The sequence below is a fragment of the Ambystoma mexicanum genome, chromosome 6p (genome assembly GCF_040938575.1).
Source record: "Ambystoma mexicanum isolate Mex_15411 chromosome 6p, UKY_AmexF1_1, whole genome shotgun sequence".
Taxonomy (NCBI): Eukaryota; Metazoa; Chordata; class Amphibia; order Caudata; family Ambystomatidae; genus Ambystoma; species Ambystoma mexicanum.
In genome coordinates, this window is record NC_090935.1 from 918,732,053 (window position 1) to 918,756,403 (window position 24,351).

The following is a 24,351-nucleotide window of genomic DNA, read 5'->3' on the forward strand; positions in this document are numbered from 1 at the left end:
TTTCTGCTGGGAGTGCTTGAATGGGGTGATATGCAGGATGTTGAAAGGCATGGGGTGGAGACCTGTAGTGGTGGGAAGGCAGTGCAGTGATGATCAGGTCAAGGATACTACCTTCCTCGTGCATTGGGTCTTTCATGTGCTGTGTGAGGCTGAAGTTGTCGAGAAGGCTCAGGAAAGCTCCCTTCATTGGTTTGGTGGCCTTGTTGCCTAAGAGGTTAAAGTCACATAGGAAGATATTGTTAGCGTGCATGAGGAACATGGTGCTGACCAGGTCGGTGAAGTCTCTGATGAAGGCAGTGTTGGGTTTGGGTGGTCTGCAGATGAGATGGGAGGTGAATGTGTGCATCGGGGAGAGCGGGAAGGGACATGAGAGGACTTTTAATGGAACTAATGTTGTTGATGTAAACTCTCGTACAGGGTCACAAGGTCCTGTGGATAACTGCAAGGCATCTGCCTATCTTATTCAGTCGGTCTCTGTGTTGGATGCTGTAGCCATCGGGATTAAGGACATCTAGGATGTGGGTGGAGGTGGGTGTAAGCCAGGTGTCAGTGATGAAGATGGAGTCAAGGTTGTGTGTAGTGATGATGTCTGCAATGTCTGCTGCATGGCTGATAGCGGAGCAGACGTTGGCGAGCATCAACCTCTGTGTTGTGGATGTTGAGGTGGTGCTGATGGACCTGAGGCTGATGTGGGTGAGGTTGCTGCATTGCGGTGTCCATGCCTGTCGGGGAAATGGATTGAGTTATTCCTGAATGTGAAAGCCAGGCTATTTCATAATGCACAACACTTAGTTTGATTATATTGTCCCAATACCGGCTATAGGCCAAGATGAGCCCCGGGGCAGTAGGGCCGCATGGCCGGTACCAGCTACACATTTGGCCACCAGCCGATCTTGCAAAATTAAGTGTGATTTAGACAAGTTCTTGCAGAACCAGCCGAGTACAAAACAGTCCTTTCAGAATAGGCAACTGATAGGGTGTATGATTGTTTCAAGCCTCAAAGACCAAATCACCTTTAGCCACATAGAGGGTTTGTATTCCAGGGAAGGGCTTCATTGCGCGGCAAGAGGAAGTTATGAGTATTATCCCATGGAACGTATCGGGTGATTTTTACATTCCTGAATACCATGAATACACTTTGAAGGCACAAACAAGCATGAAGTGGTGAAATAAGGGAGGCCTACTTACTATGATTCGAACTGAAGGTGGTGGAAAGTGACTAGATTATGCCTCGAAAGTGAGTCAATGATAATGTTCAGCCTTGTTTGGTCTAATAGAGATTACCAGAATGGGATATATATTATTAATGTATACACTCCAAAAAAAGGAAAGGACAGCTTTTAAAGAGTTGAATGATTTCCTGAGTGAGAGCTCTATCAATGGAAACGATGGCAATTGTCTAGTCTTAGGAGACATGAATGTTAAGCTTGGACCCCCAACAGAGGAGCATAACAAGGGTAGATTATTGGAAGAGGCATGTGGAATTCCTAAGAGGAACTTGCCCGATCGAGGAGGCAGAGTGTTAGCCACCCTCTTCTGAGTTTTCCCTGGTCGAGGTGAATGGCAGGTTTTTTTAGGGATACACCCCGCAGGCACACTTTAAGGAAAGGCATTTATTCCTACTTTATCAATTATATGATCTCGTACCATTACCTCTTTAGTTGGGCAGCAGACTTTTAGGTGGAAGAACGGGGGAGAGTGATCACAGGCCTTTGCTTCTCTGTCTATCACAATACGACTATGAGATGAGCTTTCCACATACTGCGCTCCCATATAAGGAACTGATAACCAGGTGCCTTTATTATGATGACATTATCAGACAGCGCCAATAACTCTTGGGAAAGGAGCAGCGAACTATGTGATGGCCAGAAAGAGCACACTAAGAACAAATTATGTAAACAAACTCTTGCTCCCTGGTTCGACGCTCAATGTCGGGCTAGGAAGAAAGCCTTACATGAGGCACTTAAGGGGGAAGCCCTACATGCTGGTCAAAAATTCCAGCTGAAGAAGGATTATAAACTGTTATTGAAAAGTAAGAAGCAGGAGCTAGTAGAAAAACAATGGAACTTATTAGCCCACGTGGTAAGCACTAATGAGCATACGTTATTCTGGGAACTGGTCATTAAGGGTTGGGAAAAAAGGGGCCATAGACAAAGTGGAATGATCGATAAGAATGGGTGGATGGCACACTTTCAGAAAATCTTTAAGGTGGAGCAAGACATGAAGGCTCATCCCTACTCTGTTGGCCCTAATAACAAGACCAAGTTTACTGACCCCGAGATGTCCTTGGTTCGCAATCAATTAAAAAAGGGGAAAGCCACCAACCCAGATGGACTGACATCAAATATTTTAGTTGGATTCTCTAACTGGTGGGTGGCTATTTTGGTTCAATTATTTGGAGCAATTGATGATGCCGCTTCAGTACCGACCCTTTAGAGAAGAGGAATAATCTTTCCAATATTTAAAAAAAAGCGACTCGGATGATACTCACTTCTCTAGGCCAATCTCCATACTGGATATTACATATAAAATCTTCTCGACATGTATCTGGGTAGGCTGGAAGAGTGGGTGATGGAGGATAATATTTTACAACCACCCCAGGTGGGCTTTAGGAAGTGCTTTTCGACCATAGATCACTGGTCATTTTAAGCACAATTATTATCAAGTATTGTAAGGTAAGCGCAAGCTCTGTATATGCAACTTTCTGGACCTGGAAAAAGCATTTGACACCATAGGCTGGGTACTTTGTGGAGTAAACTGAATGCTATTGGGATACCACCTGGGTTATCAAGATTGGTGCAATTATGCTATGTGTAGATCGTGACAGCCTTCAGGTTTGGAGGCTTAGGAGTGAACACAGCTTATTTTGAGATCAACAAGGTGGTAAAGCAAGGTGGCCCTCTTGCCATTTATTCTCTTTATGTCCGACTTTGAGCTAGGTAATACAACAAGGTATTTCCCCTTAGACTGAAGAACAAACAGTAAATTGCATTACTGTATGACGATGATACTGTCATTTTGGTGCTAACCTCAGGTGGATTGAACCAAGGTATTTGATATGCCAATGACTTCCTGGAAAGTGAGGCCCTTCAGGTGGGAATTAAAAGGAGACCCAATTTAAGTGCTGAACTCTTATGATTACCTCTGATTAAAATTTACAAGGAACGGCTATTGGCCGACAAACACATTAAATACTAGGTGGAAAGAGCATCAGCTAGACTCAAACGACTCCTACATTTCGACTACCGATATGGAGCACTTAGGTTTGACAAATGTATGGAGGTCTTCAAACTCAAAATGTCCTCTTTGATGCTCTTTGGTAGTGAAATCTGGTGTATAGAAACTGTGCACGCATGAACATAGTACAGGAACAAATTATGTGCCAAGTTTTAGGTCTTCCACCTGGATGCCCAAATAGTGCCTTAAGAATAGAACTAGGGCTACCGAGCATTGCTTGCCTAGGACAGTCCCGATTTCTGACTTTCTACTCCATGCTAAAACAGGGGCTCTGTGAAAATCCAAACACGATGATGGGTTTCTTGGAGATGGAGGATTCAGAAAGTAGTGATTTGTATCTCTAGTAAAAGGAAGGAAGTAAGCTCAGGGATGATTTTACTCTTAGAAGTATGGTAGACATGTGTATGGGGAATTTGACACAAATCAAAGCAGTTATAAAAACTTGGTGTAGAGAGAGGGCATTGGCTGTGAATATAGAAAGGACTAAATCCTTGCCTTCACTGGCTACGTACGTGGAGGTCAAGGAGAACCTGCCATGTCCGGGGCACATCATCAGTTTGAACTCACCCACAGGTAGGAGGCTATTAATGCAGGACCAAATTTACGTCTGCTCTTTAAAAGAGCATGTTGGGGTAGAGACCCAAAACCACACTTTTTGGAGGATCACATTAGATCTTGTAAGGAAGCCATGGCAATGTTGATAAACTGTGTTGAGTGTCAGTTCCTGCGCAACCTGGCGAGGTTTATGGATAGTGCTAACATAAGAAGGTTAAAGATACACACTCAGGTCCTTGGTTAAAACCTTTAAGGGTAGTGGTTGCCAAATAGAATAAACAAGTACTAGAATATTCGATTACTGAAATATTTTATGTATTTGTATATATTGATTTTGTTTAATTTTACTGATTTAATTTGTTTCCTATGCATTTTAATGTTAATGGCGTAGTCCGAAATACAATTTTACTACTTCTACTACATGGGTACTATAATACCTATGCACAAAGAATCAGAAGCTCATCTGTTGCCACCATTGTTTTTTTTATACTGATGGAATGTAGTGAATTTGGATTGGTTTTTTTGTACAGAAGCACTGATGCCCATAGATCCTGTTCCATTTAAACACATCTGAGGATACTCCATCTGGACCTGCCCTTCTCAGGGGGCTTTGCTTCATGAAGGCTGTCCTCACCTCACTAATGTCAAATTGTGACTGGAGCCGGATCAGCCCCACTTGCAATCCCGTCCAGTGAAACACGCCTCTTCTTCCATGCGTGGTTACGTATGTCTAATTAGAATCTGCCTTATTAGTCAGGTATCTTTCTGGTGGTCGCCAAAATCAAATCTACCCACGCCTATTATTTTATTTCCATCTTTCTATTGGATAACGCTTTCTTATGCTTTCATTGAGTCTGTTTTATTTTCTCCCTGTTCACTTTTATCAAAGGTGATTTAGGTTTTTTGTTGGCTACATCAAGCCAGGAATGTTTCGGCCTTGATTTACCAAAATCTGTGCCTGGTTTCAGCTGGGAAACTTTTAATGTATATAATTTAGTTGACATTTGTGCTACCTGGTATGATAGTGATAGTGTTTTTTGAGATTGTGATAAGAATACCATTATCCCACCAGCATTCAAAGTGGTGCATCTTTTCTTCCAGCAGGAAAAGGGTGGAAGGTATCCATGCAACTAGTGCTGCAGCAATCCCACATTCTTTTTTGAGGGTTTCCCACCACTCCCCCCGTTTCTCCAACCACACCCGCTCTCTGTACAGTGTCTTAAGTAGCTTCACCCTTGAAATATTCATATCGCCCGCTGTGCAATTACCGTGTGGAGGTATGCGCCTCCGATTCCAGTACGCTGGAGTCCTTGTGGTGTTTCTGTCCATGCATAATTCCACCCACCCGCGTGCTTGCTGCAGCCTTCTGCATGTTGGTCTGTAGCCGCCAGCATGTAGACCCACCCACTATGTGCTTTGTGGGCTTCTAGTTGTTTTTAAGATAACTTTCTAGAAATTGTGAATGATCAGGTTGCTTTTATTGTTGACAGTGTTGTGAATGGTATCTTGCCAGGTGCTCTTGCAGGTGTTTGTTTCCAGGGGCTGAATAAGTGATGATTCTGTAAACACATACTAGATATGAAGCATGTATACTCTAACTTTGTTTCTCCATTTTTTAGTTGTGTCAATTTTACCCATTGGTATCATAATAGGAATGTTGTTAATGTCTGCGTTGTTGACGGATTTTGCGAGCTGCACTTTTCTTGCTAGTTGTGGCCCCTGTTGTTTCTGTTCAGAAATGTACGTTGTTTTTCCCGGGACTGTCATGTCTCACATATGTTGAAAGTGTGTTTCTGTGTGCAGAATTACCAGGTTACTCACCGTAGTGACCACCTTACTCCTAGTCCATAGTCCCCTTTCCTCCATACTTATGGGACATCTCTCCGTCCTGTGGGACGGGACCAGAGCACTTTTGTAAAAAGCATCCACATTTTTTAAAAAAATGTGTCCCTCCTCTCTTTCCTGCGCGGGGCCCGGCACGTGGCCATAACACCGCCCGCCTTGGCTCCGCCCCGCGCATCGCCCATCAGTCCTTTTCTATCGCAGGGTCCAAGACCCATTAGCAATAACAGAGGAACCTTATTAGAGGGGACGGTGGGCGGGCGTATGGAGGAAAGGGGACTATGGACTAGGAGTAAGGTGGTCACTACGGTGAGTAACCTGGTAATACTCCTACTTCCCGTCCCCTTTCCTCCATACTTATGGGAGATTCCCAAGCACTCCTCACAGGAACTATGGGTGGATGGAAATACCCCTTACTGAAACAGGTTCTTCAGCACAGCCTGGCAGAACTGAGCGTCAGCCCTAGAGCTCATATTGAGGCAGTAATGCTTACAGACAGCAGATGGGGAGGCCAAAGTAGCCGCTCTAGAGATGGACTCCCAGGGAACATACTTCTGAAAAGCAACCGCAGCTGCCTTGCCTCGCACCTGATGTGCATGGATACCCTTAGGAGGTTTCAGCTTTTGGACGGTGAAAGATTCCGTGATACAGACAGCAATCCATCTGGAAATGGATGCCTTAGATGCCGGCCTGCCCTGGGGTTTACCGAAGGTCACAAACAGTTGGGAAGAACCCCAAAGCTCGGCAGTCCTGTCCAGGTAGAACTTAAGAGCTCTTCGGACATCCAGGCAGTGTAGAACCCTTTCCGCCTCCGAGGCAGGGTTCGGAAAAAAGACCGGAAGGGAAATCGACTGATTCAGATGGAATTCGGTCACTACCTTTGGTAGGAAAGCTGGGTTCGTCCGAAGGACTACCTTGTCCTTGTGAAGACCAAGAAAGGATGCTCCACCGACAATGCCTGGAGCTCACTCACTCTCCTCGCTGACGTAACGGCGACCAGAAAGGAAACTTTCCAGGACACGTACTTGAGGTCAACCGTAGCCATCGGCTCAAAAGGTTTATGGCACAGTGCCGTCAGGACTACATTTAGGTCCCAAGGCGGGTGCAGACTACGAACCGGAGGGTAGAGTCGTGTCAGACCAGCAAAATGTCTCTTCACCACCGGGTTAGTTAACAAATAAGAACACCTGTCTGTAGAGAGATAGGCGGAAATCGCCGAGAGATAAGTCCTGCAGGACAAGACATGAACCCCTTACTCTGCTAGGGAGGAGACAAAGGACAGCACCGTGTCAATCGTCACCACCCTTGGGTCCAATTCTTTCTCCAAACACCAATGACAGAACCTGAGCCATTTACTCTTGTATTGGGATCTGGTCGAGGGTTTCCTGGCTGCCTGGATAATGCGCATGTTATCCGCAGACAAACCCAAAGGCTCTAGAGCCGTGAACTCAGGCACCATGTCGCCAAGTTGAGCGATTGTGGGGAGGGGTGCCACATCTGCTGTTCCCCTTGGTGAAGAAGATCGGGAGTTACTGGTAACCTGATCGGCAGCCGCACCGACAGGTGTTGAAGTTCTGAAAACCAAAACCTGGCCGGCCACCACAGAGCTATCAGTAGAAGAGAACAGTTGACAGAACTCTTCAACTTCCAAATTGCTCGATGAACCAGAGGAAGAGGCGGGAAGGCGTAAGCTCTCATGTTGTGCCATGGGATCTCGAGTGTGTCCCCCAGAGAGGAGGCTCCCAGCCCCCCTCTGGAGGCGTACTGAGGAAGTTTCTTGTTTACCGCCGTGGCGAAGAGGTCCACCTCCGGTGTGCCCCAATGCGGGAAAATCCATGATAGGATCTCCGCCTTCAACTCCCACTCGTAGCTGACCACTGTCTGCTGGCTGAGGGCATCCGCAGTGACATTCATCCGGCCCGGGATGTGCACTGCAAGCAGCCAGACCCCATGAAGCAATGCCCACTCCCAAATCTGGATGGACAGATCCACGAGAGGGGGAGACTTCGTTCCCCCTTGCTTGTTTATGTAGTACATTGACACCGCATTGTCCGTTCTTATGCGGACCACCTTGTTGACAATGAGAGGTCTGAACGCCTTGAGCGCCAGAAAAATCGCCAGAAGCTCCAATTGATTTATGCGCAGGCGCTTGTCCTGAGGTGACCACAGGTCCGAGACCTGAAGAAGATCTAACATCACACCCCACCCGAAAAGGGAGGAGTCTGTCGTGATCGTCACCATGGGGCTTTGGTCCTGGAACCCGACACCCACTGACAGGTTGCTGAGAGAAGACCACCAGTCCAGGTCCACTCTCATGGAATCCGGAATCATTTTCCGTTTGGAATCCGGGTCCACAGCCTGACGCCAGGAACTCCGAAGAGCCACCTGGGTCCGTCTCATTTTGAGACGAGCAAGAGGAAGAGCCAGCACACACGAGGCCATGAGGCCCAGAAGCCTCTAGAACCACCAGGCCGACATGCTCTCCGACTGCGTAAACATCTGACACGTGGCCAACAGATCCACCATTCTGTCCCCGGTCAGATACACTCGGCAGTCTATCGTGTTCCAACGAAAACCCAGGAAAGTCAGGTCCTGTGAGACCGTCATGGAGGATTTCCGCCAGTTCACCAACAGCCCAAGAAGGAACAGGAGCTGAAGGAGAGACTGGAGGTTGCCCGCTGCTGCCAACGGGCAAGGGCTGCGTAGGAGCCAGTCGTCCAATACCCTGGAGACGAAGATGGGCCGCAATCACCGACATCATCTTCGTGAAGACAGCGGCGCCGAACTGAGGCCAAAAGGAAGCACCCGAAACTGGAAGTGCTCCTCTCCCAAAGAGAAACAGAGGTATCTCCTGTGTGGGTTCCAAATCAGGATATGCATGTACGCATCCTGAAGATCCACCACGCTGAGCCAATCGCCCGCCTGCAATGAGCAGCGAATCTGGCCGGGCGTGATCATCTTGAATTTGTCTTGGGGTAGGGAAAGATTGAATTGGGAAAGGTCTAGGATGGTGCGCAGGCCACCCTTGTTGGGTTTGGGCACCGTAAACAGCCGGGAGTAGAAGCCCTCCCCTCGTTCCCCAAGGGGAACGGGTTCCACAGCTCTGAGGAGCAGATGTTTCTGAACCTCGGCCTTGAGGGAGGGTGAGCCCGACAGCTGAAAAGGAGGGTTGAGAGGTGGGGTATGGGGTAAAGGGTAATCTGTCTTCTGTGATGGTCTGCCACGCATCCCAATGAGACGCAATGTGTCCTCCCACCGGGGTCTCGTGCGAGCGCGGAAAACCCTCATTTGGCAGGTTTATCGGCGGCGCTGCCACCTGAACCTAATTAGGAGGCTGAGGAGCGGGAGAAATACAGCGTATGCTGTTGTCTATGGCGGTTATTCGCCGCAGGAGTATCCACTCTGCGATTTTTGCGGTCGAGGAAGCCCCTAAAACCAGAGGAAGGTCGACCTTGCGACAACGGCTTTTGAGTCTTGAAGGGAGGTTTAACCAGAACAGACAATGATTTGGCCGTCTGAGTGATGTCTTTGGTTTTGGTGAGCTCTACAAAAGTAGAAGAGTGAAAAAGCTCCTTACCATCAAATGGAAGGTCCAGAACCTTGTCTTGCACCTCCTTCGAGAACTTAGTGGCATGTAGCCATGCTTGACGCGAGGTATCAACCCCTAGCATCAGACCCCGAGCCGAGGTGTCTACCTGATGAGCCGCAGCCTCCAGGAGATCCTGGGCCAAGACCCTGGCATCGGAAAGGCCTCCTCTGAAATCCTCCAGCTTCTCGACCGGAATGTGCTCCTCAAACTCCGACAGACCTCTCCACATCCGCATGTTAGCTCCCGCCAAAATCAATTCTGCATTGGCCTGCCTGAGCTGCAAGGACGAATTGGCAAAGATTTTCCTCTCGAGGTAGTCCAGGAGCTTGTCCTCCTTTCCCAAGACCTGAGTCGCCGTCGCAGAGGAGGAAGCTGCAGGTCTGGATTGCAACGTGGCCGCAGCCACCACTGTGGAGGAGGGAGGTGGACAAGACGACAAAGCCACTTTTTCCGAGGAATGTAGCATGTACCTCGCGTCAATCTTTTTATTTACAAAAAGTCCCGAGTGTGGCTTTTTCCAAACTCTTCGGACCTCGGCCAGAACGTCCTTCTGCAAGAACAGGCTGGTACGCTCCAAAGGAGACAAGGTGAACGCCCCCGAAAGCACGCCCTCCTGCAGAGCAGGTGCCTCGGGCACCAGAACATCTAAGAAGCTCATCATGTCCAGTACCCGGTCATGGAAGCTCTGGTAGAGCAGGGCAGGTCCTCGTTGTCCTGATCGCCTTGAGGGTCATCTGACAGGTCCGGCTCCTGCTGAGCCGAGTCAGGCACTGCCTTGTCCACTGGGGACAATGGTGGCACAGGCAAAAGCACAGGGGGAGGCACCACGGGCAAGGGAGGCACCGGCGGAACCACCGACGGAAAGGGTGGAGCCGGAGGCGCGGGTGGACATATCTCCTTGAAAAGCCCCTTGAAATATTCCCTCATGGGGTCGGTGCGCATAAGCGCTTGAAATTTACCGAAAAAGGTGTCCTCAGGAGATTGTTTCGGAACCTGAGGAGGCCTCTCATGAGGTGGACAAATCCAGGGACGCAACGGGGAAGGGTGCCACACAGGCCCTTCCGCCGACGTATCCACATAAATCAAGGGAGCCGCCCCCGCGGGCAACGAAACATTGTGCGGAAGAGGCATCCGGGCGTTCCAATCATAAACCGGCCGTTAAAGATGCACACAAGGGACCTTAGGTTCACCCGAAGGACCGAACCCTACACCAGGGGCCGATGGCGTAGTTGTAGGGGTAGTACCTAAAATGGCCGCCGTGGTCATGGTGGGAACAGGCGCCATTTTGTCCTCATCTGAGGGGAACTGCGGCACGTGAGGAAGTGAGGCAGGGGTCCCCGTCGATGGATCAGGGGTCTTAATTTTATCCTTAACGTAAGGAACCTCGGCAGAGCCGGTACTATGAGGCCTGGAATGTTTCTGCGACATACCAACCGCCAACTGAGCCTTCGTAGGAAGAGTCTCGGCACTGCCGGTAAAAGAAGAACGTTCTTCTTTGCCCCCTCAACAGATCTGGTGTCACCACAAGAGCGGGAACGGTGCGCTGTCACCGACAGGGCCTTGCCCGACCCCTCAGAACTGTTGGTAGCCTTAGCCTCTGTACGAGGGACCTCAGACCTAGGCCCACTTGAAGCCTTATCGGCACGGGCCTCGAACATGCGTTCAGTAACCTCAAGCCCAGCCAAGACCTTGGGCGTACCCCGGTTTTGTTTTTGAGGGAAGCCGAAAGAATGGCCTCAGAGCAAGCTCTGGTACCCCACGACTCAGTAGAACTGGGTCTACACACAGCCCCCACAGGAGGGGCCTCGGAGTGTACTCCGGTGATCACAGGCCCCTTACGGAGACCATCGGCGAAAACTCTGGTAGAATTATTAGGCCCGACAGGCACCTCAGGGCGAACCCCGGTAACAGAGCGATCAACGTCCCTCCCGGCTCGAGAGGAACCCGGGAAGGTATCCCCCGGCCGGGGTGCTCTTAAAATCAAAGAACTTACCAGGCGTTTTTTCTTCTCGTCGATGAACACCTGAAAATGCGAAGGAGGAGTCCATCCGAACACCTCCTCCCACCGCTCCAACCGATGTTGAAGAACCCGGACCAAACACTCTAAACAAAGAGGATGGGGATCCGCCCTCGCGAAGCGACGGTGACACGATGAACAGTCTGGAAAATCTAGTTTAAAAGACATGGACAGACTAGTAAACGAACGCTAGCGAGAGCCAGAGAGGGAAAACGGGAAGAAAACTGCGTCCGGCCCCGATCGTGTGGAGAAAAGGACTGATGGGCGATGCGCGGGGCAGAGCCAAGGTGGGCGGGGTTACGGCCGCGTGCCGGGCCCCGTTCAGGAAAGAGAGGAGGGACACATTTTTGAAAAAAATTTGGATGCTTTTTACAAAAGTGCTCCGGTCCCGTCCAACAGGACGGAGAGATGTCCCATAAGTATGGAGGAAAGAGGACTGGACGTAGGAGTATACCTTGGTGTATCATTTGTATGGATGTTTGCCCACAAATGATTTATGTTGTGCCACTCTGGGCCTGCTGGGATTTGTTGTTGTTGTATGAACTTTTTATGTGTGTGGTGTGCATGTGGCGACACTGTGGCTGAGTGTGTGTATCATTGCTATTGGACAGAAGGATGGTGGTGTGCAACTTAAACCTGTTTTGGGTGGATATTTGACTTTGATGGGAACTCGTGATGTGTATGTTTGTTAGTGCAGTGCATACGTTATGGGGCTTTCCCTTTTGATCAGTGACCAAAACCCTATGTTTTGGTTCGCACTTTATTATGATGTCTTTCCTCGGGGTGTGCGTGAGCACGGGGCAAGTCCCTAGAGTTGATATAGTGATGGGGTGCATGCATGATATTGTGCATTTGTGAGTACGGGAGTGTATAATGTGTTTGAACGTAGTGTATCATGCAGTTCTTTGTTAACTAGCGGGGTGCTTGTGTGGGGGTGCATGCATGGTATTTGGCCTGTGGAAACTGCCCTAATGGATGTTTCTCAGGGTGTGTTTGTTTTTGGATGCTGGGAAGCCATTTTCCGTGTGTGTGTGTCCTTTAATGCTCATGTTTTGGACGTATTCATATCATTGTCTTATTTTTCAGAGTACACCAACTCTGGGGCCTTTTTCCCATTTTCGCTTACATCCTGTGAAATAAAGTGAAAATTCTGTACGTTTTCATGATTTTTTGTTTTGCTTTGAAACTGCAAACGTGTGTGCTTGTGCTCATATTTATCTATCTCCTGCCCCTCTTCAATTGATCCCCTTTCCTGACTGTCTCCAGTTTTACTGTTTGTGATTTCTCTTTGAGTGGCACCATAGTCCTGCTCATTCTCATCTCTCTTCTTTGATCTCTCTCTATAGACCCACAGGTACTTCTGAGCCTTCATCTCCGTTTCTTCAAACTGCCCCTCGCCCCCAACTCCCTTCTGCATATTCTTGCGTTCGCTCCTTTGCACTTCTGGCGCAATAACTCTGTAAACACCATTCCCTTTGCTGCTCATTCTGCTCTCTCTCATCATTCACACCTTGCTTAAAGCTCAAACGTTGACTTCTTCTTCTTGAATGGAATTTCTATCTGATGCCATAATACTTTGTGTATACCTCTGGTTTGTGTATACCTCTGGTTTGTGTATACCTCTAGTTTGTGTAGACTTCTAGTTTGTGTATACCTTTGGTTTGTGTATACCTCTAGTTTGTGTAGACCTCTAGTTTGTGTAGACCTTTAGCTTGTGTATACCTCTAGTTTGTGTAGACCTCTAGTTTGTGTAGACCTTTAGCTTGTGTATACCTCTAGTTTGTGTATACCGCTGGTTCGGGGAAGCGCTTTCTAAATGTGAATAGTTAAATCATGAGCTGGCCCTTCATGGAGACTTTAACATCCACAGCAGCAAAGCTCTTCCGGTTTTCATGCTGATCGGAGCATTCGACTGATCATGGGATGCCTTACTTTTTATACAAACATTTTGGATGCCTTTTATTTAAGTGAGCATTGTTAATTGTATGTTGTGTTTTATTTTTAGTGTCTTGCAGTCTTTGTTGTGGGGAGCATGTATTACACACGGGTTGTATTTGAAACCATTTACTTAAGCTCTCTTTGCCCTGCCTTGCATTCTGGAGCTTGTGGGTGTTTGTAGTTTGGAGGGGGGGGGGATTTGCCCTGCCTTGCATTCTGGAGCGTGTGGGTGTTTGTAGTTTGGAGGGGGGGGGGGGTGGGATTTGCCCTGCCTTGCATTCTGGAGCGTGTGGGTGTTTGTAGTTTGGAGGGGGCGGGGGGGGGTGGGATTTGCCCTGCCTTGCATTCTGGAGCGTGTGTGTGTTTGTAGTTTGGAGGGGGGGGGTGGGATTTGCCCTGCCTTGCATTCTGGAGCGTGTGGGTGTTTGTAGTTTGGAGGGGGGCGGGGGGGTGGGATTTGCCCTGCCTTGCATTCTGGAGCGTGTGGGTGTTTGTAGTTTGGAGGGGGGGGGGTGGGATTTGCCCTGCCTTGCATTCTGGAGCGTGTGGGTGTTTGTAGTTTGGAGGGGAGGGGTGGGATTTGCCCTGCCTTGCATTCTGGAGCGTGTGGGTGTTTGTAGTTTGGAGGGGGGGGGATTTGCCCTGCCTTGCATTCTGGAGCGTGTGGGTGTTTGTAGTTTGGGGGAGGGGGGCGGGAGGGAGTTCTCTGTTTGTTCTTCATTCTGCTGTGGTTTGCCTCTCTTTGTGTGTTGTTTCTTATATGTACTTACAGAGCATTGTGTAGTGTTCCTCCAGACCTACGGAACACGTGAATATATTGATTAATGTTGGATTGCATAAGAACTGCATATCTTGAAGCTGACTAATCAGAGTTTTCGAACTCTTTGCGTCTTGCACCATTTTGAGGCAAGGTCTACGTGTATGCCAACATTTCCGAAAAATCGCAGGCCGACCATTTTGGTGTTTGCTACGTTATTTGATATGTCTCCTACTGCCAGTCCTATGGCTTGGAAGCACCGTCTGAAGACTTTAGGCTGTGCAAATATGGCAATACAAAGTCCATCATTTTGTATGTGAACAGCGCTTAGAATGAGGTGACTATTCAATTAGTGGCAGAGGGGACTTGTTTAAAACATTATAAACATCATGTAGAGCATTGTGTTCAGGTGCAGAGATGATTGCTATGTCAGTGACTCTGTGTCAGCGGGACCATTTTTTTTCATTTGTCGATGCGCATCCTGAAACCATCCACAACTCTTTTTACATAGGCGTGGTGATGATGTTTTTTTTCTTGAATGGGGATATGATGTGTGCATTATCCATTGTGCTTGATCTGAAGTCGAGTATGTGTGAGTGGTACAGTGAACATTTTCTTTATTGGTGAAAGGTAAGTGGTGTGAGTGAAGTGCAAGCGGAGAAGTCTGAAGGGCCCTCACAAGCACATAAACAAAATAAAATGGTACGCAAAACCCAATTGCACATGCTCTATGTCACCTAATGGATGTATTTATTTAATTGGAGTTGTGTATCACACTGCATGCAGTCGCTTCAGAGTATCAAAAAGAAGTGGCGGTAGGTGAGGCAGAAGACATCAGCTCAGAGCCTTGATATGGGGGTTAAACGTAGTTCTGCATCTATGAGTACGCCAAGGTTGCCTGGGGAGCCCCCTACAAGGATGGGTAGATAAAGGGGAGCAGCATGATATGTGCGTTCCTCAGAGTAGGAATTCTGTTTTGCGTCAATTCCGACAGTGATTACCCTCATTCACACATCACTGAACCTGTTCAAGACAATGAGACAACTTTTTTATAATGACAAAAACCAGGTACCTTTTGATAACTTTGGTATTTAGATGTTGTATCACACCCTGTGAGAGTGGTTAACCTTACCACAATACAGAGATATCACATAAGGGTACATCACCATCCAGCAGTCGCAGCCATGTGATTCTCATAGCAGATCAGCGGTCCTTAGAGAGCTGGCTGACTCCGTCCTCAGCCCCCAAGAATCAGATAGTTGAAATTGGAGGCTTATATTCTTCTTCAAAGTGGAATGCTGAAACCGAGCAGCATCTAGACAGGGGGCTATGTTTACATTCTGTCAGGACTGGACAGAGTCACCATGGATTGACTCAAATCTAAGGGCCTTAGTTGATGCAGGACTGGCTGCTTCCCTCCTGGAATCCCCCATGACTGAGTCTAAGATGCAGCAACAAGAGGTTCTTCTGTGTGATGTCAGTAGGCCCCACAGGGTCAGCCAGTTGTTTCTTCTCAGTCTGAATAATGCCAAAGGAGGATCACAAATGAGGCGGCAGCGGTTCTTGCCTATGGTCTTGGGATGGAGATAGACCACACATTTCTGGTCTGCATCAGCTTCTGAAAGGAATTTGGATGCAGGCGCAAGCTGCGGGTGTAGTGTATAGCAAGTGTAACAGCTTAAAAAGGTTTCATCTGAAAATAGAGGCTGCAGTATCAGAAATAGCCCGTAGCACAAGAGGTTCAAAGAGGAGGCTGATTTTTAAGGTATATATTTGCAACCGAAAATATGAATTTGAAGTATGTAAGTATCTTGTATCTAAGAGCCCAACGTAGGGACCTGCACAGTGGATTTTTCTGTTTTATAGTGATGTTTACAAAAGCTAATGCGTAGCCAGTATATTGAAGAGTGCGAGTGGGAGCTGTAAGTGTGGCGCATGTGAGCTGGTGACAGTGTACCTCCCTAGGGGCCTAGGGGGGGTAAGGCAGAGGAGATGGGGGCAGGTGTCCAGTTGAGTGGTGGCTATTTAGGGAAAACAACCTACAGCACGCTCAAAACGTGGTAATTATGATTAGATTGAGCCCACAATCCCAGAAAGCTGATTGGCTGCAGCCCACACACTCTGTGTGCTAGCTGCTGGCAGGCACAAACATACCAGCCACGCACCAATGTGTGTATGTGCCAAAACTATATGCAGTTGGCTTTAGCGAAATCAATCTACCAACCTAACGATGTGTGGTGTGCCCATTCCTTAAAGGTTTTATACTTTTGGACCACAAAGATCATTGTTTTTGCTGTCGGTAAACGACGGTTAATCTGATGTGAAAATGTCTGGGCCACATTCAAAGGAGCTTCTTGTAGCCCAGGTCATGCTAACCTAATCCTGTCCTTGTTGTTGGACTCAATCAATTGGGTTTAAGACACAGACTCCGGCTGAGGCTACTAGTGTCCTTGGCAGAGTCAAGATCCTGGAGGCAGTGGCTAGCTGTATTTTCTTCTGCCTCTATCCACTGTGAGGAGAAGGCTGAAGGAATGTGACTCCCTCCTCAGGGAACCTCCATACAGTACATTTAAATAGCCTAACTAACAGGTCAACCAGGAGAAGGGAGTTTTGGGCTTGAATTTCCTAATTTAAGGACAGGCTTCCTCTAAAAAGGTACAATGAGGGTAAATTGGGGCCACGTGGCAACATCAACGCCACATCTTTTCCCAACTGCTGCAGGCACTTGTGTAAACCAGATGCTTTTAGCCCGAGCCTCTATGACACATCGGGAGCGTCACCGATGCCCGATCTTCCTTCTCGACAGGCACATCTCTTAGTCATACTCTTTGGTGCATTGCGGGAGTCCTCAGCCTTTGTGTGTGTGTGTTCATTTGAGGCACTGCTTCTCTCCCAGATGTCCTGCATACACAAATCCACGATGAGCCAGGCCTGTGTCAAATCAAGTGCCACTTTTTTCAGAGGGTGTCCCGACCAAGTGTAATGGCTGAACCAGTAAAAGAGAGAACAAGTGAATAGTGCCCACATCATTGTTGAAGCTGATTATGCAGGTGTGGGAGTGTTCCCCAGTTTGCAGGACCCCTTTACTCAAAGACTCAGGTAACTACAATTTTATCTCGAACACGGCTCCTAACTGACTGGTCAGGCTCTAGCCCACCCCAGGGAAGACTGAAAACATATTGGTAGCCTGGCACGGAAAATAACAAGTATTCAAGAGGCCATCAATATCAGAGGGTGGTAAAACATGACCAAAAGATAGAGACTCCCCGATTGAAAATAAAGAATGGACGCCACATTTGCCAGGTCCTATCATCCAGAGAGAAGGCAAGGGACTTGCGTGCATCTATGAAACGATCCTTTGATTTGCAGCTGATATATTGTAGAAAGGGAAACTCCTAATGTTCAGAAGCTCTTCATGCAGTTATTGGAATGCAGGAACTCTGAGCTTCTTGTGGTAAGGCACTACCTACACACAGATAGAGTGGAAGGTTCTGGTTAATAAAGGAATTCCGAATGGATAGGGTCCACATCAGTAGTGCTTGCTTGTTTGCACACAAGTACGTTTGTTTTACTGACGGATGGAAACTAGAGTATTTGTGTCTGCAGAAATATCTTTAAACTTTTTAAATTTGATGTAAGTGTCGACACCCACGGACCTCAGGATAAGGAAGAGCAGGATACCAGCCTCGTAAATACCACTGTGAACTCAGTAATGTCTTTGAATGTTCAAATCCATCTTTGAACAGCAATATAGGCATCTACATCTGGAGCGCGTTTAGATGGATGGACTGACCTGGAAGCAAAGGCAAGAGCATCCAGCAGATGCAGGAAGGCCAGCCCTTTGTTTCTGGTTCTCTCATTGCACATGGATGGGAAGGCCTGGACTCACTGGACACCTATAGCTGAGCAGGAGTCACCGTAATGCATTTTAGGACGGTTGAAGGCAGACATCTGAGACAATGGGGTACATTCTCTACACCCTGCTTTAGCACTGAAGAAGTATTTACCCTCAAAGAGTACGGCACTTTATCCTGGAATACAGGCAGTGATCGAAGTGGGCGGGGACGGCCGGGAGCAGTGTTCCAATACTTTATTTTTTTCTGTTTACCATTCCTCTACTTTTTACGACCATATTGACCATTCTATATAGAGGATTTGTCCATTCATGTCACTATGCAAGTGTAAAGCTGTGATAGGAGCCGTAGTTACTAGCCACTTAGACTATTGCAATGCCCCGGCCGCAACACCTTGTCACATGTTGCACCATGCTTCCACCTACCCTCTCCCCTGCCGAGACCAAGTTCCACTACTTTTTTCGTTACACTTCTACCAATGGATATAGGTGGAAACATTAAGTGAAAAGCACATTACTCTAGGCGATAATGTGCGAGTCTCTCCAGCATTCGAACATTGCCACCCCGCGTGCAGTGTAGTGAAACACGCAGATTTTCAGGCATAGTGCATGGAGTATTTCCAGAAGTCAGCATGTCATGTTTAAAAAGAAAATGATGTCCATACCTGTTTGGAAGTATAGGGTACAGTGGTGGATCAAGAAAATGCACAGTGAAGTCAGCAATAACTCTTCTGTGGATTGCATGGCAAGCGGGGCGAGGGGAGTTTCACCATCATTTAGTGTCTCTTTGCATCTTTATGTCCCTGAAGTTAAAGGGAAGTGTTTTTTTTTTTTTTTTGCTGGAGGGTTTCAACAAGTTTACCTGTACCTTTTGGGTGGGGGGAAATCATGCAGCAATTGTATGTGGATTTCAAACTCATACTCGTGTGGGATTTACTGTGTGCAATGTTCCCAGAATGCAGCGTGCGGTAAAGAGCGTTTACCGTTAAAGCTTACCTCATGTAGAGGTCCGGTATGGATGTCTAGAAGGTGATGGTAGCTAGGCTTGACATGGCACACCCAGCCTGCCAATCACCTCCCTGCTCACATCACTAAATGTCCCGGAGAAGTGCAATGTGAGTATCATGCCGCCTCCTTCACTCAGGTGGACATCAGCTCATCTCTTCGCACAGGAATCCTGAAGCATTGTTCCAGATCAATCCTCAGTAATGACATGCAGCACAAAGGCTTCCCTGCTAGTTGCACACCTTTCATCACTGCACTCAGGGCCCCACATGTATTCTATACTCAACTGGGTCTTGCACGAATGTCTATACCTTGTGGGCTCATCCAACATATCGCCAGTATTCTCCTGAATACGAAACCTTCATTGATATTTAGGTTTCCCTTACGAATACCCCATTCTGATGCTGCAATACTTCTTTCTGAATATTCTGCATTGAGCGGTAGTGGGCTTTTACTAAAATCACATGACTTGCCAGTAGGATTCCAGTCAAAAATTCATTTAGACGCCTCTGGCATGACTTTGCCTTTGCAGAAGAACTTGGCTGCAGATCCTGCAATGCACTGGGTTCAATGCATTGCATTATCCCTCTCTTTTGAGGGCGACTCCCTCTGATCTCACCACCATGAGGCCCTGGTTGTCAGGCTAGATCCCCCCTCCCTTCTCCCATCGTGCTGGAGTTTGGTTCAAGTTTGGCATATCTGTCGAGTGACTAGAAAAATGTCATATGATGTATCACATATAGGACCATTGCTTCACCCACCTTATATCTTGCAAGCTCCTGCAGTGATCTTCGTGTAACCCGGCTTCCATTCACCGCCAGTCCATTTGCATTTCCGTCACTTACCGTAATTTCAGGACTGTACACAGGAATTCCTCCAGCAAACAATATTCTCATGGTCTTCTACAAATGTGGTGTTAAAATGGCAATCCCCGCCCCACCCATTCTCACCCACAGACACAACATTCTCGGTTTTACTAGCATAGCTGAACAAAAATGTATCTTTCATTGCCCCACAGATTTCTCCGTGTGGGCCACTGTTCCCCTGACCACCTCCCTCCTCCCACCATCATATATCAGGAATCTGCAACCTGCAGCTTTCCAGATGTTTTGAACTACGACTCACATGATCCCCCTCGCCGGGAGCTATGCTGGCTAGGGCTGATGGGAGTTTTAGTTTAAAACATTTAGAGAGCCGAAGGTTGCAGACCTGTGTCAACTATGCTTTTCGCTGTCCTCTGATGCTGGATCTTCTTGTGTCTTTGAATTGGTTACTGTATACCCTATTCATTTCTGCTACCTCCCTTGCATAGTAATGTTTTTATTAAATGGGTGAAGCTTCTATGGGGCCTCAATTAATTAGAATTAATCAATAAATCTGAATGATTGCTCATATGTTCCACAGGACCTTACCCTGTCCATCCCACAATGGAGGGGTCTTTATGAGAAAACCCCCATGGTGCGGTCCATTGCTTAGGACATGAATATGGATATTCTTCCTAGTTGGAAACATATCAGTCAGTGTCCTCTAGTCATCAGTTGTCCTGGGATCGTGGAGTCTGTTTCATTTCCTACCATTGTTGGGCACCTAGGCTCAAACGGCCTTACTTAGTTACTTGAACAACACCCACTGTTCAACCCACCTGCTGCTAGCTGCAGATTAAGCTGCAACTTTCTGAACAATATCTGACAGCCTAAAGCTCCCCTAATCAAGAACACTCCCTTTGGTATGTCTTAGATACAGCATATTTAAATATATATTTGCCGATCTGTGACCACTACAATTGATGCTTAACATACAACTGGTATGGATATGGATGGCCACACTATACCGGTCATCTACCTGCTTTCCGTGTAGTATATTTGACTTCATGCTAGCCTTCACTGGAGGAATGCGCTATATGGCTTATTTTTCTATAGATATATCCAAATCAGGGAAACTCTGCGCTATAAGGAGGTGAAATTAAATCCAGGCCACTACCTGTGAAAAGCGGATTTCTCAATGTGATTTTCTTGCTGACACAGTGAACATTTTCCAAACCTGACCTTCCAAGATGTGCATGTCTGTTTCCTGGTCTTCCTATGCAAGTCTATTCAACAGGGTTGTCCAACTCCAGGCCTCGCGGGCTGGAATCCTGACGGGTTTTCAGCACATCCCTCATTAATATGGTTTATGTTCATTGCATCGAATCCCTTGCATCGAGGTGCCTTTGCACCAAATTTTTTCCATCTGAAAAATTTGGATCGAATGCATTCGTTTTTTCTTTTGTTGGGAGGGGGGCTTCCCCCGCCAAACCCCCGTTTTTACCTTTAAAAATCCACCTAAACAAAAATGAACCCTTTACACCCAAAAACATGCATTCGATGCACATTTTTCAGATGTAAAAATGTGTATGCAAATGCATTCGATGGTATGGCTTTCGATGCAATGACCAGATACCCATTAATATTCATGAGAACAAACACGCATACATTAAGAATCACTGTATGCAAATTAATCACATGAATATTAATGAGGAGTATACTGAAAATCTGACACCTGATTTCTAACCTCTGATACTACCCGGTGCTTTCCGTGCCTTTCTACCTATGGGCATTTCTGTGGTGCACTACACTTTAATGTGCCATTTACCTCGAGCAAGGCTTCTCATCTCATGCACATCGGTCAATTCGGTCCATGCCACATCAGGTTGGAAGACTGTCGTCACTGTGTCTATGAGGGTTTATGATCTGTGGTGCTGGTCCTCACTCTTCCTGCCTCCAATGTTGCCATCTGCTCAGCTAGATGAAAGGCAGCTGTGCCAAAGGTGTGTATACCTGAGCACCTTCCCTGTCTGCCTGACCAGGGGTATGAAGGAAATAGATGGAATGTGATTGTGAGAGAGATCACACTGAATAGATGCAGTCACACGTCAAAATAGAAGAGGTGATGCCTGGAAGGTTTAGAATGAATCTTAACGTCTGCCATTGCTCTGGGCAACCCTCCAGACCAAGTTCAACTGTTGGCTTTTTCACTCCCAGATAGTTTGTAAATGGATCCTGTTCAAATGATCGGTCAAACAAGAAATAAACACATCATGAAGCTGGAAAAGCTGTTTAAAATAACCCACTATGGTGAGCACAAAGCCCTTACAAAGTCAATGTTTTTATGCATTGGCATGATTGTGCTGCATAGACCTGTCAGGCCTGTTCAGCAGACTTGGCAAAAGGCCTTTTCTGAAAGTAAGCCCAAACCTGGGCCAGGGGTTTAGAAAGCAGAGCTGTAGGGTGGGGGCAATAATGTCCCAATAGCCATATGCATGGCTTTGCAGTGCCCAAGGAAAAAGGCTTGGCGGCATCAGAGGTCAGTAGGTTCCGTTTCTACTACTGCATTTCTACCAAAGTCTTGTAGGAGAGGACAATGCATTGCGGGGAAGATGCAGTGCAGAGCCTCCTCTGATGCTCTGACTGGTAAATAGTTTTCTAGTGAATTTAGGGCTTACTCAATTTGAAAGTTCAGTACCAAAATTCTTGCTATGGAAATACACAATAGCCCTATGGCCATTACTTTCTCCATTAAAAAAAATAGAGGGGATTGCCCAGTAGTATCCAGGGTCCTTCGGGCTAAATATGTATCCAAACAACAAAAGTGGACCCTTGGATAGAGGATGACAACCAATTCACTTATCTTTTTTATAAATATCGACGAAAACCCTTCAAGGCGATAAGGAAATTTGGCCATTTACTTGGACCCTGATCTAATCGACTAACTATCGTGTCGATCAACAGAAGAGACGTTGTCTAGTACATGTCAACGGAGAACAGACTGTAAAGTCTCAAGTATTGATCAGACGCCTGATACCACATATTAAAAAGGTGTCTCCAAAGGAACCCCGAATAAGAAGGGTGTGAACCGGGAGAACTCTATCAGAAATATTACGAGGGAGGCTCCGCCTGTTGTTTCTCCAAGTTTGTCTTCAACTACTGGGGATATCTGCTATGATTGCAGACAGGATTAGTCCATTCTTTTTTGTTGCCCACACCGCCACTACAAGACTGAGGCAGCTTGATCCACCCTACCATACCAAAGGGCACTTTACCGTTGTTCCCGTTTTACGTCCTGAAGATGGTTGACGTACATAGTGGACGGAATATAGACCTTAAGATACAACTGAAACATGTGTCGACCTACTGCATGATCAAAAACCTGCAGTGATTTGAATTTTGAATTAGGAGGATCGAATTGTTTTGTTTTATGTATAAAGTTGCTGGATGTGACCTTTAGATTTGGGTTACTTTGTATTAGTATGAGTTTTTGGATGAGGAAGTGAATGTATTGAATGTAGGGATGAATGGTTTTATGGATCAAAAAGTTATTTTGAACTAGTGTGTTTTTATGCCTTGAATTATTATTTTTTACACCGAAGAGGTGAAAATTCAATTAAAAAAAAGTTTGCTAAGAATTGAATGAATCATTTGTTGATATTTACAAAAAAGATAAGTGAATTGGTTATCATCCTCTATCCAAGGGTCCACTTTTGTTGTTTGGATACATTACTTTCTCCATCCACAGACTGGACAGTTTGGGATTTTAGAAATGTTTGATCACAGAGTCGTGATATAGATGCTGTTCATTGCCTGTGGTAGACAAAAGGTCGGCAACGGCTACGTTTGCCTGGAAGGCCATGCAGTTCAAGCACCAGTGCTGTCCATAACACTGCCAATGACAGCGTGCAGTGTGCAAATGGGCCCCACACTTCCGCTCTACTGCAATTCACCACTTTCAGAGCATGAATCGGCAGGCACAGAACAGTTCTGCTCAGATAGAATCCAATACATAGAAGCTCTACTATTATGCTACTCTTCGTAGCATTTTACTCTGTTCAGCTTTTCCCAGAGAAACATGTCCCGTTGTGTGTCGGCAGCTGCACCAGGCCACCAAAGTGAGGGCAGGATACAAGTATTTTGCTATGGCCCAAAACAGCCGGTCGCACTTGAGAGTTTGGTGGAGGGGCAGTAGCAATAACCTAAGCAGAGTCCTTTCAGAATTGTACATCAGACTAGTGGGTGAGATGCCAGAATCGTAAAAGATTGGTTGCAGCAGCGAATCGTCCAGTCTCACAGTTTGTACAGCAGGTATTAAAGAAAGGTCACAAGGTGATATCATTTTGCACAGGGTTACAATGAATACCCCCTGCACGGCACCACTTCAGTTCTGATCCAGGTCCTTATTAGTCAAAAGAATTAGCATCCAATGTTTGTTCACAACCATTATTGTTGTCACCCTTGATGACAGTCTCAATAATGTGTCCAAACCTTAAATTGGCAAAGAGTAAACACTACACTCCCAGCTGCGTGGCCAGGACTGGTGTATTCTGCCAGTATTGGGAATCCAGCACTGATGTTCAGAAAATTAGCTTTCAATGTTCTCAACTGAGTACCCTGAGTTCACACGGATGCCTATAGCTGATTTACTATGAATATACTAATTGAAAAACACTGGTGGAGGTTTTGGATAAAGAGCTTGAGGTTTCAGGGCTGGTGGAGGGCTAGGAATCTCCTGGTGGTATAGGTCAGTAG

General features: G+C 46.8%; 1 protein-coding gene across 5 annotated transcripts in view; it reads right to left on the reverse strand.

The window, feature by feature from the left end:
* The window catches only part of SEMA6A (semaphorin 6A), a 350,792-nt gene that overhangs the window by 110,962 nt on the left and 215,479 nt on the right, over window positions 1-24,351 (reverse strand). The gene's annotated exons all lie outside the window — the stretch shown is intronic.